Genomic DNA, 15811 nt, shown 5'->3' with positions numbered 1-15811 from the left:
CCCCAAGTCCTTGTAACTTACTAAAATGAATAATAGCTGACATCTATTGTGTACTTTCAACATTACAGGCCCTATTATGAGCACTTTAGTTTACCTAACTCATTTAATATGAATAATATGAAACAATATTAGTTTATATTGCAAATATTATCTAGCACATATTCCAGGACTGCTGATAATATAAGAATTGTACAAGAATACAATTCAAGCTGGGAATGCAAGAATGATCGAGAAAATGTTATTCTTACTCTCATAAAGTTTTGAAAGTCTATTCAAAGTTGTAGATATATACAGAAATAATTCCAATACAATGTTATAAATGAACCTACAGGGAAAAATGCTTATCTTCTGATTTATGCAGCAAAGTGAAGGCATAAGGATAGTTCCTATGTAATGACAGCTGGTAAAAGGACCAAGGTTAAAGGGAAAGACTTAATTTATTTTGACATAGAATTACAGGAGAAGTATTTGCTTTTTAATTTAGATTTATTTTAGCAGATACATCAAATCACGGAAGTTATATATATTAATGAGGTACCATGTGCTGCTTCAGTACATGCTTACATGGCACAGTGTTTAAATCGGGTTTAACATATCCATTTCCTCAAACATTGAAGAAATAGAGGAAATTTTGAAATCCATTTATTTTGCTACAATATTTTTATTGTCATCAAATCAAATCACCTATACATCAGCAGATCAATTTATTGGAGCAGGGTTTGTTATATTGTCTTTTACTGCTTTTTTAAACTAATTAATTTGGCAAATTTTTCTTGTGCTTCTCCCAGAGTAATCAAGGTGATAGAAAATATACGTATTGGTCTTAACTCTCTGTACACTATAGTCTCCTTAACTACTCTAATAAAGTAATTCATCAGAATCAGAATGAGAACTTTAAAGGTCTAAAGACTCCTGGGTCCCACCCTAAATCAGTTACATCTGAATCTCTAAGGGAAAGATCCACTGATCTACTCACAGAGAACTGGGACCTTTTTTTTTTCCTCCAATTTTTACTTAGATCTTTGTTGAATTCTTTCTATTCAGGAACTTTTGTATCCATAATTACTATTTGGGGTACTGGAAATACAATCAAATTTACTGATACAAGCACTTCAAAAAGTGATTATGTAAAACATAGCTTTCATTTTATTTTTCCATCTTGTACACTTGTGTACTCTGAGGAGCGTGTATTGCAGGTGACTTACCACATACAAGGTGGCAACAGAATGCCAAGCACAATTAAGGAAGTAAAATTAGTTGTTCTCTCTAACCCCCATTTCCCCCTTCCTAATTCTCAGAAAAGACATCATAGGCAATAAGAACGGAGAATGCCCACCAACTGACATGAACATCAGAGCTCAGAAGGGGACTCGGAAACCGTGGGCTTCAAGTGTGGATGGTCTTGTTGCAAAGAGAAATGATCAAAATGACGATCCTCCTGGCCCACCTTCACAGCCTATCCTTTCCAAATCCAACGTACTCCTACTTCTACACAGAGTTAAGAAGGGCATCAAAAGGCTGACTGATGTCATCCTTTCCTGTCCTTTGGAGATACAGATTTCCTCTCCGAATACATGAAGTGTGGCATGCAGCTGCTCCCCCTCGCCCGAGCTTGTGCAGGCAGTGGTGGTGAATATCCAGGAGTGATCGTGTGGAAGGCAGGGATAATAGCTATTTAACTTGCTTGATACAGTACTTAGCACAGTAACACATGCATGTAGATGCCTAATAAGCCATGGAGTAAAATTAGCCTAATTCTGCTCAGCTTCCTTGTTTCATCAGCCTTTGGGGAGACAATGATAATTAGCTGAAATAGCTGGAGAATAACACTTAATCATAGAAAACCAATGCAGAAAAATTATCAAAAACAAATTGTCTTTGCCTAAGGTACATTTCTATCTAAGAAAAGGAGCAAAATTAAGCAACTGCCATCCTCCAAGCCTTACATGCCAAAATGTTGGAAGTTTTTTTTTCTTCTTTTTAATGTAATCCACTCTGGGCAGACATTTAACTGAAATGCTCAGATAGGTCAAGCTTCTCTCTGACCTTAGCAAATAATTAATGTGACTTTTTAATAGAAACCTTCACAGTTTATTTAACTCATTATTGTAAAATATAATTAAATGCAAAGCAATGACTCTTAATTAATTGCTCGATTCTTTCAGGTTTAGAGATAAGCACTTTTTCTTGTATAAAGACAGACTGATATTTTGTTTTTGATACACTGACTTGCATAATGTTCGACGTGGTAATTAAAAGCGAAAGGGACTAAAGCAACCTTTATCTAAAATAATGAAACCGTTTCAGCTGCTTGACTTCAAATTAAGCACCTTTCTGAAAATTAAAAAGCATGATTAAATAAGAATATAGTTATATAGTGTGGGTGGTTAGATAATCAGAATTGCAGATAGTTACAAGCTGTGCTTTTCCCATCCCAGACAGCCCTTTAAGGCTTGCTGAAGATGATTAAGGTGTCAATTAATGGAAAATTAGTTTCATAGCAAAACTTAGACTCCAGGTAGGGAAATTTTTCCATATACTTCAACATTATAGCAACAGTGAAACACAAACCTAAAAAAGGTTGGCTACAACATGTTTTAATCACTTCATTTCATTTCCACACTGTCATTTTGTAGCAGTGATAACTTCCAAAGGCTGCAGCTCCCAATCCCACACAGCGGAGGTGTGAGGCTTGAGGCTGCTTCTCCCTGCAGGGCTGAGAGAAGTCCTGAATGGCTTGAGTTGTTCTCTGATTCCCCTTTACTTTAGGAAAGTATTGAAACAGGATTACTGACTGCTTTAGACAAAGGATTATGCAAAATTATGACTTTGGTTCTGCTACTCCATTGCCTTTATATATGATCTTTAATAAAGTTGTATATTGCAAAGACCAAATGAGGGAAAGAAACAGACTGTGTTTTAGAGCACACCTCCAGGGTGAGAAAAGCAGGAGTAGGAGGCACACCTACAGGATTGCTAATGCAAGTGAGCAAGAGGGGGAGAAAATGAAATATGTTCTAGGGAGCCATCTGCCATTGACAGAACCTGCAGCCGTGTCAGCAGTGAAAATCGGTTCAGAGGCACAAGCTCAAAATCAGCTCTGACCTCTCAAAAGACAAGATCAGCGTCACTTCTCCTGCTGTAGCTGCTTTAACATAGCCCCCCACCCTCATAATATTCTTGGACTTCTATCCTCTTTTTATTTGCTTTCACACATCATTTTGCCTTTGAGATATGAAATACACTGGACAAGTTGAAGCGTGGCTTTAAAAGAAACAATCAGAAGCCCACTCTCTACTGCAGCTTGCAGCTTAAAAGTACACACACTGGGCTGTTGGAGGATTGCTATAGGGTGTTGTATGTAGTATTCAGTATTGATTCTATGAATGGGAAGTGCCTTGAACTTGACTTGATGGATGCCAGCCAAGGTGGAGCTAAAACCTAAAGCCTAAAATAATAGATTTGGTTCTGCAAAACATATACAATCTCTGATACAGAGTAGTTGTCCCCAAAAAGTTTGTTGACAATGGATAGATGCATGGATGGATGGATAAATCCACTTGGGCCAATATGCTAAATGGGGCAGTCACCTGTCGCTTATTCGTCTTACATGCCTCAGAGTTCAGTTTCTGTCCAGTTTTTCTTTTCCCTCTTTTCACACCTTCACTGTAGGCCCCAGGCCCTTTTCTTAAAAAGGCCTGAGGTTCCTTCCTGGCTTTTCCCAAAATTATCCCACACGTCCACAACTCCTGTGTTTCTCCAGCCTTGCGGCTCTTTCCCATGAGTTCACCCCGATTTGCCCCACATGATGCCTCTAAAGAGACATGAAAAGTTGCCAAAGCCCTGTTTTATTTTTATTCAAAGATAACCAAAAAAAAAAAAAAACAAGACAAATCATAAATGACAGTCTCTATCAGTATCAACTTAATTCCAAACAATTATTTTGCCTTCTTATTACCCCCTTCTAAACCATTCTAGGTTGCCTCTTTGAAATAATTTAGTATTTGAGTATTTAAGTGGTAATGGTGGCATTTACATGTTTGTAACCTCTAGTCTACATGGTTACTATCGCCATTTTCAAAATGCCATTATCCATCTGTTTTCCATGGAGTGATCCCAGTTCTGGGGGTCCTATTGTACCTGAATGTGGGAATGCACAAACATTCAGAAGCCAGAATCCCAGGGAATATTCAGTGAGATACATGAGATTAGATTCATAACCAAGGTCCTCTGGCAAGTTCAGGACACCAAAAGAGGTGTTCCAAAAAGATGTTCCTGAACTGTCTTGTAAGTAATGCAGTGAAAAACATCCTTTTCCTTCGTCGAACAACTGTGCTTTGAGAAAGAGATCTTTTTGATGTCATACATCAAACTCTTCAAAAAATTCCACAGTGCTCTGATTCTCACTGTAATTTTCATCCAGAAATCAAACAGACCAGTCTATTGTATTGGATTTAACATTTATAAGGTAGGGAAGAAAATAAGAGAAATTGTTGATACTTTCAAGGCAATAGCTTTTGTTTCAGAGACATAGTATCAAAAATTATTATTCAACAATGGCATTATTTGTGTTTTAAGGTTGATTATGGTTCCTTAGAGGTGACTTATAGACGAAAAAAGAGGAACCAGTCTCCTAGGCTGAGAGCAAGCATTGTTTGTCTAGTCACCTAAGAGTTTTATATGATAAACTTAACTCTCACCTTGACCCATAGCAGTTTAGTCGTTTCCACTATAACAGGATATGTCCCAGGCTAAGCACAAATACGATTTCAGGCATGTTCCAGCAGGCCTCAAGCTAGTGCAGAGCCTCTAGGTATTAACTGCTGAAAGGTCTGAAAAGACTTGAACTGGTTATGAAGGGTGATAGCATTACTACCTAGGGAAATGAAGAGGAGGTAGAGGGGCAGAAATCTGATGCAAGGACAAGAGGCCTATCTGGACTAAACGGAAGCAGTAGCCATCATCTCACTAGTCCACATGCCCACATGATTACAACCAGGATCTGATTACAAAATCTTGATTACAACTAGATTTTTTTTAACCACAATTCTAAGGCTTGGTGAGAGCGAGATTGTACTCTCTATTTGTTCCAAAAACTACTACCCAATCTTCCATAAAATAAGAACAAGGAGAAAAAATGGCTGTCCTTCTTCAGCTCTAGGTAGCATGTAAAGGTTTTATGCACATTTGGATGTCTAGAGATAACAGCAATCTCAACTTGAGGAATTCTCAGTCTCAGCCCAGGCATCCAGGTCCTCCTATATTGAATAGGGTTAATCTGTAAACCACAGAATATTGTGGAAATGTCAGTGTATGACTTCTCAGGCTAGGTCATAAAAGACATGGCAGCTCTAATTTCCACCTTCTGTCTTAGATCGCTTCCTCTGTAAGAAGTCAGCTGCCATGAACACTCCAACAGCCCTATGGAAAAGAGACATGGTGAGGAACTGAGAGCTCCTGCCAAAAAGCCAGTGACAAATTAAGGCTCTCTGCCAACAACCTTGTAAGTGAGCCATCTTGGAAGCAGCTCTTCCAGCCTCAGTAAAGCCTTCAGTTGACTTTACCCCAAACCAAAAATTTAACTTTAATCTCAGAGTACTTTCCAGCCAGAGCCACTCAGTCTAACTGTTCTGAATTTCTAATCCTTAAAAATTGTGAAATGACAAATGTTTCTCAACTTCAGCTACAAAGTTTTGGAGTACTTTTTTGTACACAATGACAGATAACTAATACATGTTTTGGTATTTGGTACTTGAAAGTGAGTTTCCAGACTAACAAATAACTAAAAATGAGGTGGCTTTGGAAAAGGCAGTAGAAGCTGGGAAGATTTGGAGAAAAGCATTAGTGAGATCCTAAAGTATGTGAACAGACATTAGAAGCCAGATTACCTTGGAGGAGGGTGAGAGTGGGGGGCCTTAAGGAGATATGGGAGAAAGATAGTGGGAAATGGAGTAAAGGGGATGCTTATTATCTACTGTCAGAAAGTCTGGCAACATTATTTCCCACCATTATGTGGAAAGTAGAAATATGCTACAGCCCATAAATTTAACACCCATAAATTAAACACATTCCTATACATCAATGATGAATCAGCTGAAAGAGAAATTAGGAAAACTATCCCATTCACAATAGCCTCAAAAAAAATACTTGGGAATTAATCTAACAAAAGAGAAAAAGACTGCTAAAATGAAAACTATACAACACTAAAGAAAGAAATTGAAGAAGACCTTAGAAGATGGAAAGATCTCCCATGTTCTTAGATAGGCAGAATTAATATTGTCAAAATGACCATACTGTCAAAATGGCCATACTACCAAAAGCGCTGTACAGATTTAATGGAATTTCTATTAAAATTCCAATGATGCTCTTCATAGAAATAGAAAAAGGAGTGATAAAATTTGTTTGGAGCCTGGCATGGTGGAATATGCCTATAATCCCAATGACTTCAGTGTCTGAGGCAGAAGGATCATGAGTTCAAAGGCAGCCTCTAAAGTGAGTCCCTAAGCAACTCATATGAACCCTGTTTCTAAATAAAATATAAAAAAGGGCTAGGGATGTGGCTTGGTGTTTAAGAGGCCCAGCATAGCCAAAGCAATCCTTGGAGAGAAAAATGAAGCAGGAAGCATCAAAATACCAGACCTTTAAATTATGCTACAGAGCTACAGTAACAAAACTAGCATGGTATTGGCACCAAAACAGACATGAAGACCAATGGAGCATAACAGAAGACACAGAGACAAACCCACATAAATACAGTTATCTCATATAGACAAAGGTGCCATAAATATACAATGGAGAAAAGATGGCCTCTTCAATAAATGGTGCTGGGAAAACTAGAAAACCATATGTAGCAGAATGAAATTGAACCCCTATTTCTGACCCTGCACAAAACTCAGCTCAAAGTAGATCAAGGACCTACACACATTAGACAGAGGTCCTGTGCTTACTAGAAGAAAATAAAGGCCCAAATTTCCATCATGTCAGCTTAGGAACCAACTTCTTCAATAAGACTTCTAAAGCAGAAGAAGTAAAACACAATTAATAAATGGGATGGTATCAAACTAAAAATCTTCTTCACAGAAAAGGAAACAATCAAGAACATGTAGAGAGAGCCTACAGAATGGAAGAATATCTTTGCCACCTGTACCTCAGATAAATTAATCCCCAGAAAATATAAAGAACTCAAAAAAACTTTATATATATAAAACAATAAATGGGCAAAAGAACTGAACAGGCCCTTCACAGAAGAAGAGATATGAATGGTCAATAAATATACGATAAAATGTTCAACATCTCTAGCAACTAAAGAAATGCAAATTAAAACTACACTAAGATTGTATCTCACTATAGTCAGAATGGCAATTATCAAGAATATAAGTAATGATAAATGTTGGCAAGGATGTGGGGGAAAAGGGTAGACTTATACATTGCTGGTAGGACTGCAAATTGGTACAACCAGTGTGGAAAGCAGGGTAGAGACTCTTCAGAGAACTTGGAGTGGAACAACCATTTGACCCTATTATCCCACTCCTCAGTATATACTCAAAGTACATAAAATCAGCATCCTACAGTGACACAACTGCATCAATGTTTATAGCAGTTCAATTCACAATAGCTAAGCTATGTGCCCTTCAACAGATGAATGGATAAAGAAAATGTGGTATATATACACAAGGGAATATTACTCAAAAATAAAAAAGAATGACTTTATGACTTTTGCTGGTACATGGATGGACCTGGAGACTATCATGCTAAGTGAAATAAGCCAATTCCAAAAAAAACGAAAGGTCTGGTGTTCTCTCTGATGTGCGGATACTAACACACAACAATGGGGTAGTGAGGGCAAGAATAGAAGTTCATTGGATTAGACAAAGGGGAATGAAGAGAAGGGAGGGGGGTGCAACTAAGAAAGACGGAAGAATGAATCAGACATCACTATCCTATGTTCATATATGAATACACAACCAGTGAAACTCCCCATCATGTACAAACATAAGAATGGGATCCTAATTATAATAAGTTATAGTGCATGTATGTGTAAGTATGTCAAAATGCACTCTACTGCCATGTATATCTAAAAAGAATTTTAAGAAAGAAATGTACCGCATTCTAAAATGGGATGACCTGGCTAAGCAGAGTTAAGCAGAGGGTAGAAGATGCTTCATGCAGGCTTAACACATCGATCACCTTGCATATATATGGTTTTTGTGATCAGAACCTTGAAGGTGTCTCTTAGCAATTTTCAACAATGTAATACGCAAGTATTGACTATGCTCATTATCCTACATAATAGACTCCCAAACTCTACTCATTTTATCTAACCGAAACTTTGTAGAAGAAAAGACTTTTCTGGTTTTAAAAATTCCCATCCTGTCCAGATGAACATTGATGCTGAAATTAAGATGTAAGTTTAAGACAGAGATCTAATCGAAGGTACTATCAGGAAAATATAGTTTTATAAAATTGAAAGTAAGACCTCATAGTGACCTAATGTGATGCCATAGAAAACAGTTCAGTCAACAACAGGGCTTCCAAAAAAGCTTAAGAGCAAATTTCTTCATCCATCTTAGCAGAAGCCAAATTAGAGAAGAACATATCTCAGAAATATTTATATGCTTGACTTTTGTCTAATAAGGGACCCACAAAGTTTTAAAGTAATTATATTTGCAGAATCCCTTAGCTTGGACTGAAAGGGACACAAACAATACAAAATTTATTAAAAAAAAAAAAAAAACTTTGGATCCCCAAAATTCTACTGGCAGGAAGCAGGCCACAAAAAGTACACAGCTGCAAACACAGCTGAAAATCCTTTGGAAATGGATGCATGACTCAGAGGGAAATGCCCAGACAGCACAGCCAAGAGCCATGAGGAAGAAACAGGACTTTATTCTCACCGAATCCTTTCCAAATATGTCCAGTTAGACTCAAGACCTCCAGGGCTCACATGCCTCCTGTTTCCTGCAGTTTAAAGGAGCAGTGTCCGCAGCAGTCTATCCCACTGTTTTCCATTGTGGGTTGGAGAGAAAGCACTGTGTCTTTAGCTTGAGGAAAATCAAAGAGCTTTAAGGCCACATCTGTATCTGGGCCTGATTTTTATAATAGAGGAAATAGGATGAGACTTTGGCCGGGGTGGAGGGAATGTTGGGAGGGTGTGAGTGTAATTTGCAGTGTGAGAGAAATGAATCACTAGGAGCCCTGAGGTACACTGTAGTAGTCAGTCTCTATGTCAGTGTTCCACATTCTCTGATTCCTGGGATTTATGTCCTTTTGTAGTCTCCTCTAAGGCTAAATAGGGCTCACCTATGTACCCACTAAGATATTGCCAAAATAACAGTGGGACTTCCAACACTAGCACAAAGACATTGTAGCTTCTACCTTTCCTGTTTCTCCTGGATAACTCTTCTAGAGGAAGCTGGCTTCCATATTGTGAGGACACTCAAGTGGTTTTAAGAGTGTGTGTGTGTGTGTGTGTGTGTGTGTGTGTGTATTGGTACCTTTACCATTATAAAAGATGCATAAGCAACCAAGTGTGGTGACATATGCCTCTAATCTCAGCTGAGGCTGGGAATCATGAGTTTAAGCCCAGCCTAAGCAACACAGACATCCTGTCTCAAAAACAAAAATATAGATGATAAGAAATCATTCATAAAAAAAATAATAAAATGGTCAGGCATGGTGGCACACACCTGTAATCCTAGTGGCTTGAGAGGCTGAGACAGAAGGATCGTGAGTTCAAAGCCAGCCTCAGCAATTCAGTGAGGCCCTAAGCACTTTAGCAAGACCCTGACTTGAAATTTTAAAAATATAAGAAAAAGGGCTGAGGATGTTGCTCAGTAGTTAAGTACCCTGGGTTAAATCCCTAGTACCAAAATAATAATAATAATAGTAATAAACAAGCTGGGCACGGTGGTGCATGCCTGTAATCTCAGTGGTTTGGGAGGCTGAGACAGGAGAATCAGAGTTCAAAGCCACCCTCAGCATTGGTGAGGCGCTAAGCAACTCAGTGAGACCCTGTCTCTAAATAAAATACAAAATATGGCTCAGGATGTGGCTCAGTGATCAAGTGCCCCTGAGTTCATTCCCTGGTACCAAAAAATAGTAATAAACAAGAGTCTTTATTTTAAGTACTATACAAGCCACTTGATTCACATTGAATGTTTTCATTGATTATTTTTTCTGAGTGAAAGTTGGTTAACATTTTCATTTACATTAATAAATAAAAAGAAAGTACAATAATAAAGAAATATGTCATACCACTACTGATTTGTCAATGGCATGAAAGATTTCTTGGCTGAACCGGATAATAGTTGCAAAGACCAGTAGAATATTACTTCAAGTTTTGCACTATTCACAAAGTAAAAACTATAAATATGACATAATTTTAAGCTCAATCCATGGAATTAACATTTTGTTAGCACTTTATGAAGTGTAAACAATAATAAACAAGAAGTCAAGTGCTGATTTGTAGTGTTTGCAGACATTCATAGCATAAATACTCCCACCGTGCTGATTTCAGAAGTGAAGAAAGTGTTCAGTAGGGCAAAATTATATAACAAAATTATATAACAAAATTATATAACATTTCTCCCATGCAGACACACTAGGCATAGATAACCACAGGAGCATCAATAAAAGGAAAATGTAAAATAATCAGAAAGTGAGGAGTAAAATAATAAGAAAGTTCCTTGACTTTTAATACGATTTATTTAAAACTTACCTATGTGATCTAGTGTTTAATAACAGCTGTGTTTAACACTTGGCTTTCAAAATTTCTCAGATTTAACAAGGGCCCTTAAAAGCAGGTGTAAGCTGGCTCCAACCCACTGTTGAAATGAAGCTTCCTGCCAATGATCCTGAGAGTGAGCCATCTTGGAAGCAGATGTCCCAACCGAGTAAAACCTGCAGATGACTGAGGCCCCAGCGAACATATTGACAGAAACCTCATGAAAGACCCTGAGCTGGAACCCCCACCCCGCCAGCTATGCCACGTCTGAATTCCTGACCCACAAAATCTGTGAGATGATGTTTAACGACAAAATTTTGAGATAATTTGCCACTCAGTCACAGATAATATAGCAGCATTGGCTGCCGCTCTGGGAACCCCCAGTGCATGGAGGCAGAGGAATACACAGGAACATGGGGGGAGCCCAGGAGCCCTAGGAAGTTAAAGCCACATCACATGCAGTACCCATGGGGCACCCTAGATATACTATGGAGAATTTCATGACCGAATTGGACTTTTCCCATGATTTCATTTTAACTCTCATTTACTAATGAAATAACTGAGGCTCAAAAAGGTTAAATAACTTATCTAATACCACACAGTCAATAAGCCAGTAAGTAGCAAAACCAAGGCTTAAACCCAAATCCAAGACTCTCTCGGGGAGACCTTAGCAAGCTCTTTAGTGTTAGAACACTTTATTGTTTATGAATAATTTAAGGCCCACGATAATCTAATTAGCGAAAAGGATTATTTCTACTTTAAAGTTGAGATTTAACAACTAGTGTAACTAGTAACGAGAGCTGAAACTAGAAAACCTTCAAACTTCTAGGTCAGAATTCAAGAAAGGACTGAAAAATAAGTTAATTTGAATATAAAATATGGACATGTATACTTAAGTGTTACATTTTTGTAATACAGAATACAAAGCCTATAAAAATTTAGTCCTCTGAAGATTTGACTGACCTCAGGGGTCTGCTTCCAAGATGGCTCACTCAGAGCCATTGGCAAGAGACTTTATTTTAACAGTTGCTGGAACTGGCTCATACTGGCTCAACAGTCTTAATTTTTTTAACAGGTTTTATTTTCTAGAATGGTTAAGATTCACAGTAAAATTGAGTAGAAGGTACACAAACTTTCCATACACTCCTCACCGCACATACATAGCTTCCCCCGTATCAACATCCCTCAGCTACAACTGATAAATCTACACAGACCCACCATTATCAAAGTCCATACCTTACATCCTAGTTCATTCTTCATGTTGATCATTCTATGGGTTTGAACAAATGTAAAATGACAGGTACCCACCATTATAAAAACATGCAAAGTATTTTCACTGCCCTAAAATTTCTCTGGGCTCCACCTATTCATCCCTCTTCCCCCTTCTATTTTTTATTAGCCTTTCTAATTGATCAGTTACAGACAAAGAAACAACTAACAAAAATGAACTTCTATTGTCATTAATGATAAATAATATTTTTAAGATTTATAAAAATTCCCACTTATTCAAAATCAGATTTCTTTTGTGTCTTATCCAGTTTGACCCAAGACCTATGGGCTTCTGCTAATTTGCATGATTGCCTCATAAAGTATTAATATACTTCCAAGCTCTTCAAATTATTCATTTTTAACAGCTTTTCATAAGCACTTCAAATGAATAGTAACCCGGCTTTGTTTTCCAGATGTCTTTTCATGTGTCAGAATAATCCTACCAGACTTTTATGATTACCACAGTTTGGATAAGAAAGAACAAACACCAAATTTCACTTGGAAAAATTTTAACAAAATCCAAATTTGTTTTTCCTCTCAATCTTTTATTATTTACATATTTGGCACAATAAATGCAGTGGTAGAATCTCTATTAAATGACCTAAAATTTGAAAGATGACCAGAATTAGGATGCACTGTGGCATTAGGCTTGAGAAATTATGAAGCAAATGGCCCACCCCAACTGCTGGATTGTAAATGTGATGATTAGAGAAGGAGGACGTATCCCAGGTCTGATCAAGAATAGCAAAAACTGTCTGAAAGCCAATCAAACTGAGTGAGTCTCAGGAGGGCATAAAAAAGACCAAGCTTTAAGAAAACTGCAATGTAATCAATTGCCCTATAATTTGAAGTGGGAGAAAATTAACCATACTGGGTAGGCTGCATAAGAGTTTAGAAAAAGAAAGTAATTATTCAGAGGAGTCAATGACTATCCTAGGCAGTTTCTAGCATCAAACTCCTCTACATAGAAGTTCAAGTAAGATGGTCCCAGTTTCCTGGATCAGTGACCTTTAGACACTTTTGATCTCAGGATTCCTTTTATACCTTTAAGAACTATTAGAGCCAGGTGTAGTGGTGCACATTTGTAATCCTGGAGACTCAGGAGACTGAGGCAGGAGGATCACACGTACAAAACCAGTCTCAGAAATTTAAAGAGGCTCTCAGCAATTTATCAAGACCCTGTCTCAAAATTAAAAAAAAATAAAAATAAAATGGGTTGAGGATGTTGCTCAGTGGTTAAGCACCCCTAGGTTCAATTTCTAGTACCAATACATACATGCATACATACATACAGACTCCAAAGGCTCTCCATTGTATGAATTGTGCCCATAGATAACAATGATAATAGAAATTAAAACAGAATATTTTTACACTGTAAAAATGCAACAGTTTCACAGCTGTGAGAACAATGACATCATCACACATCACATAGACTCTGGAAAGTTTCACTATACCCTCATGTGAGGAAAGGAGTAAAAAAGGCAAATAACCTTTTAATATTATTATAAAAATAGTTTGACTTCAGGAGCACACCTTGAAGACACTATTTTGGGCAATCACCAGGTAAGCAACTGGTGCAATGTTTCTGACCAGAGAGCAGAAATGGACCTTCCTGAGCATCTGCTCCTGGGTCTCTCCCTCACTAGAGGGGGAGCCTGAATTTGCTGGAAGCCAGGTAGTCGGATTCTGGAATCCATGCCTCACTAGAGCTCTGACTTATCACCAGAGTGGGGAGATTAGCTTGGGGGGAGTCTTTCTTCTAAGTTTACTTAAATCCTATGTTGGACTCTTAAAGCTGACTCCCTCCACCTTGAAAGCTTAAATTCAAATCTTTCTCAAACCTCACTGGTCAGGATTCTAAGACATATATTAAGCCCCATGTCCCCAACTAGGGAGCCATAGTGTATACTTACTAAGCACTTACATATTTCAATTTTTAAGTTGTAGGTTAGACACATGTTGTTTGGTTTATATTTTAGGTGTCCCCAAAAAGGTCATGTGTGAGACAATGCAAGAAGGTTTAGAGGACAAATAATTGGGTTATGAGAGTCTTAACCCAATCAGTGAATTAATCCTGAGATGGAATTAACTGAATGGTAACTGAAGGCAGGTAGGATGTGACTGGAAGAGGTGAGTCATTGGGGGTGTGCCTTTAGGGTACATATTTTGTATCTGGTGAGTGGAGTCTCTCTATCTCTGCCACATTCTTCAGCCATGATGATCTGCCTCCCCTCAAGCTCCAAGGAATAAAGCCTGCTGTCTATGGATTAAGACCTCTGAAACCATGAGCCCCCAAATAGCCTTTGTCTCTTTTCCAATTGTTCTGGTCAGGTCATTTAGTCACAGCAGAAAAAAAAAACTGACTAAAACAACACATTTTATGATACACAATTAATTCCCATTATAACCTATGATCGAGGTCTCCTCACTCGAGAGACTGACAAATTGAAAGACTGAGACATCATATAAAGATCATATTGATATGTGATAGAGTTGTAAATCATTATGATAATAAACAGCCACTGATGACATTTATAAGTATGTGAAGTCATTTCTTATTTATATTATTCATTTCTCATAATACTTTTAATAATTTTTTAATTTTTTAAAATTTTTAATAATTTCTATTTATATTTGAGGAAACTGAGGTTCAGATAGATGAAGTAATATGCAAAGATCACACAGCACATAACTGAGGGGGAGCCTGAATTTGCTGGAAGCCAGGTAGTCGGATTCTGGAATCCATGCCTTCACACCCTATCTTCTGCTAGTTCTGCCAGCTTCACTTTCAAGCTGGGCTCCTCTCCAATATGGGCTGCCTCTCTGGAAGTCACCTAAGCAGAAGCCTCACAGAAACACACCATCTCTTGTTTATAGAGTATGTACAAAAGCCAAACAGATAAAATAAGATCATCTCCAAAAGACAAATGTGTGTAAATATTGTAGCAGAAAGTATTTAATAATAAATTCACTAAGCATCTATATATTCTCTGGGACAAACTTAATTTTAAAAAAGCACTGATTAATTTTATAATATTAAGAACAAAACATAATTACAGAATGGAGGAATCCTATAGTCTCAGAATCATGAAGGATCAAAGTTATGATACAAGTAAGAAGAGAATGTGGGTTGATTATGAACAGAGAGAATATTTAAGCCCATGCAGAGCTTCATTCTGTGTCCACCTCACTAAACATGAATAATCCAAGGACTTCGTCCCACTAGAAATAATTTGAGGCCCTTGGCCAGCCTTTAAATACCCATTTCTTTCCTCGTATAGCCTTACTCTGACCATCTAGAAAACTGCTTTACTTCTTATTTAAATAAAACAAAAAATAACTATTAAGACTATTAAGAACTGATTCTCCAGCAATTAATTTTTATGTAGACAGAATTATTTAGAAGATAACTAAAATTATTTTTAAAGAATATACAGTGGGTCCCCTGTAGCTACGGATTCTGTATCTGTGAATTAAACCAGCCTCAGATACAAAGTCTTTGAAAAAAAAATATTGTGTGTGTACTAAATATATACAGATTTTTTTCCTTGTCATTATTCCTTAAACATAGAGCCTAACAAGTATTTACATGACATTTACAGTGTAGTAAGTAGTATAAGTCAAATAGAGGTGATTCACAGTAGAAGGAAAGATAAAAATAGTTTATATCGGGCTGGGGTTGTATCTCAGTGGTAGAGCGCTTGCCTAGCACATGTGATGCTCTGGGTTCCATCCTCAGCACCACATAAAAATAGATAAATAAAGTAAAGACATTGTGTCCAACTACAACTAAAAAAAAAAAAAGTTAAAAAAATTAGT

Source organism: Marmota flaviventris, chromosome 4, assembly GCF_047511675.1.
Source record: "Marmota flaviventris isolate mMarFla1 chromosome 4, mMarFla1.hap1, whole genome shotgun sequence".
Lineage (NCBI taxonomy): Eukaryota > Metazoa > Chordata > Mammalia > Rodentia > Sciuridae > Marmota > Marmota flaviventris.
The sequence above is the reverse complement of the archived record's forward strand: the minus strand, read 5'-3'. Positions refer to the sequence as shown.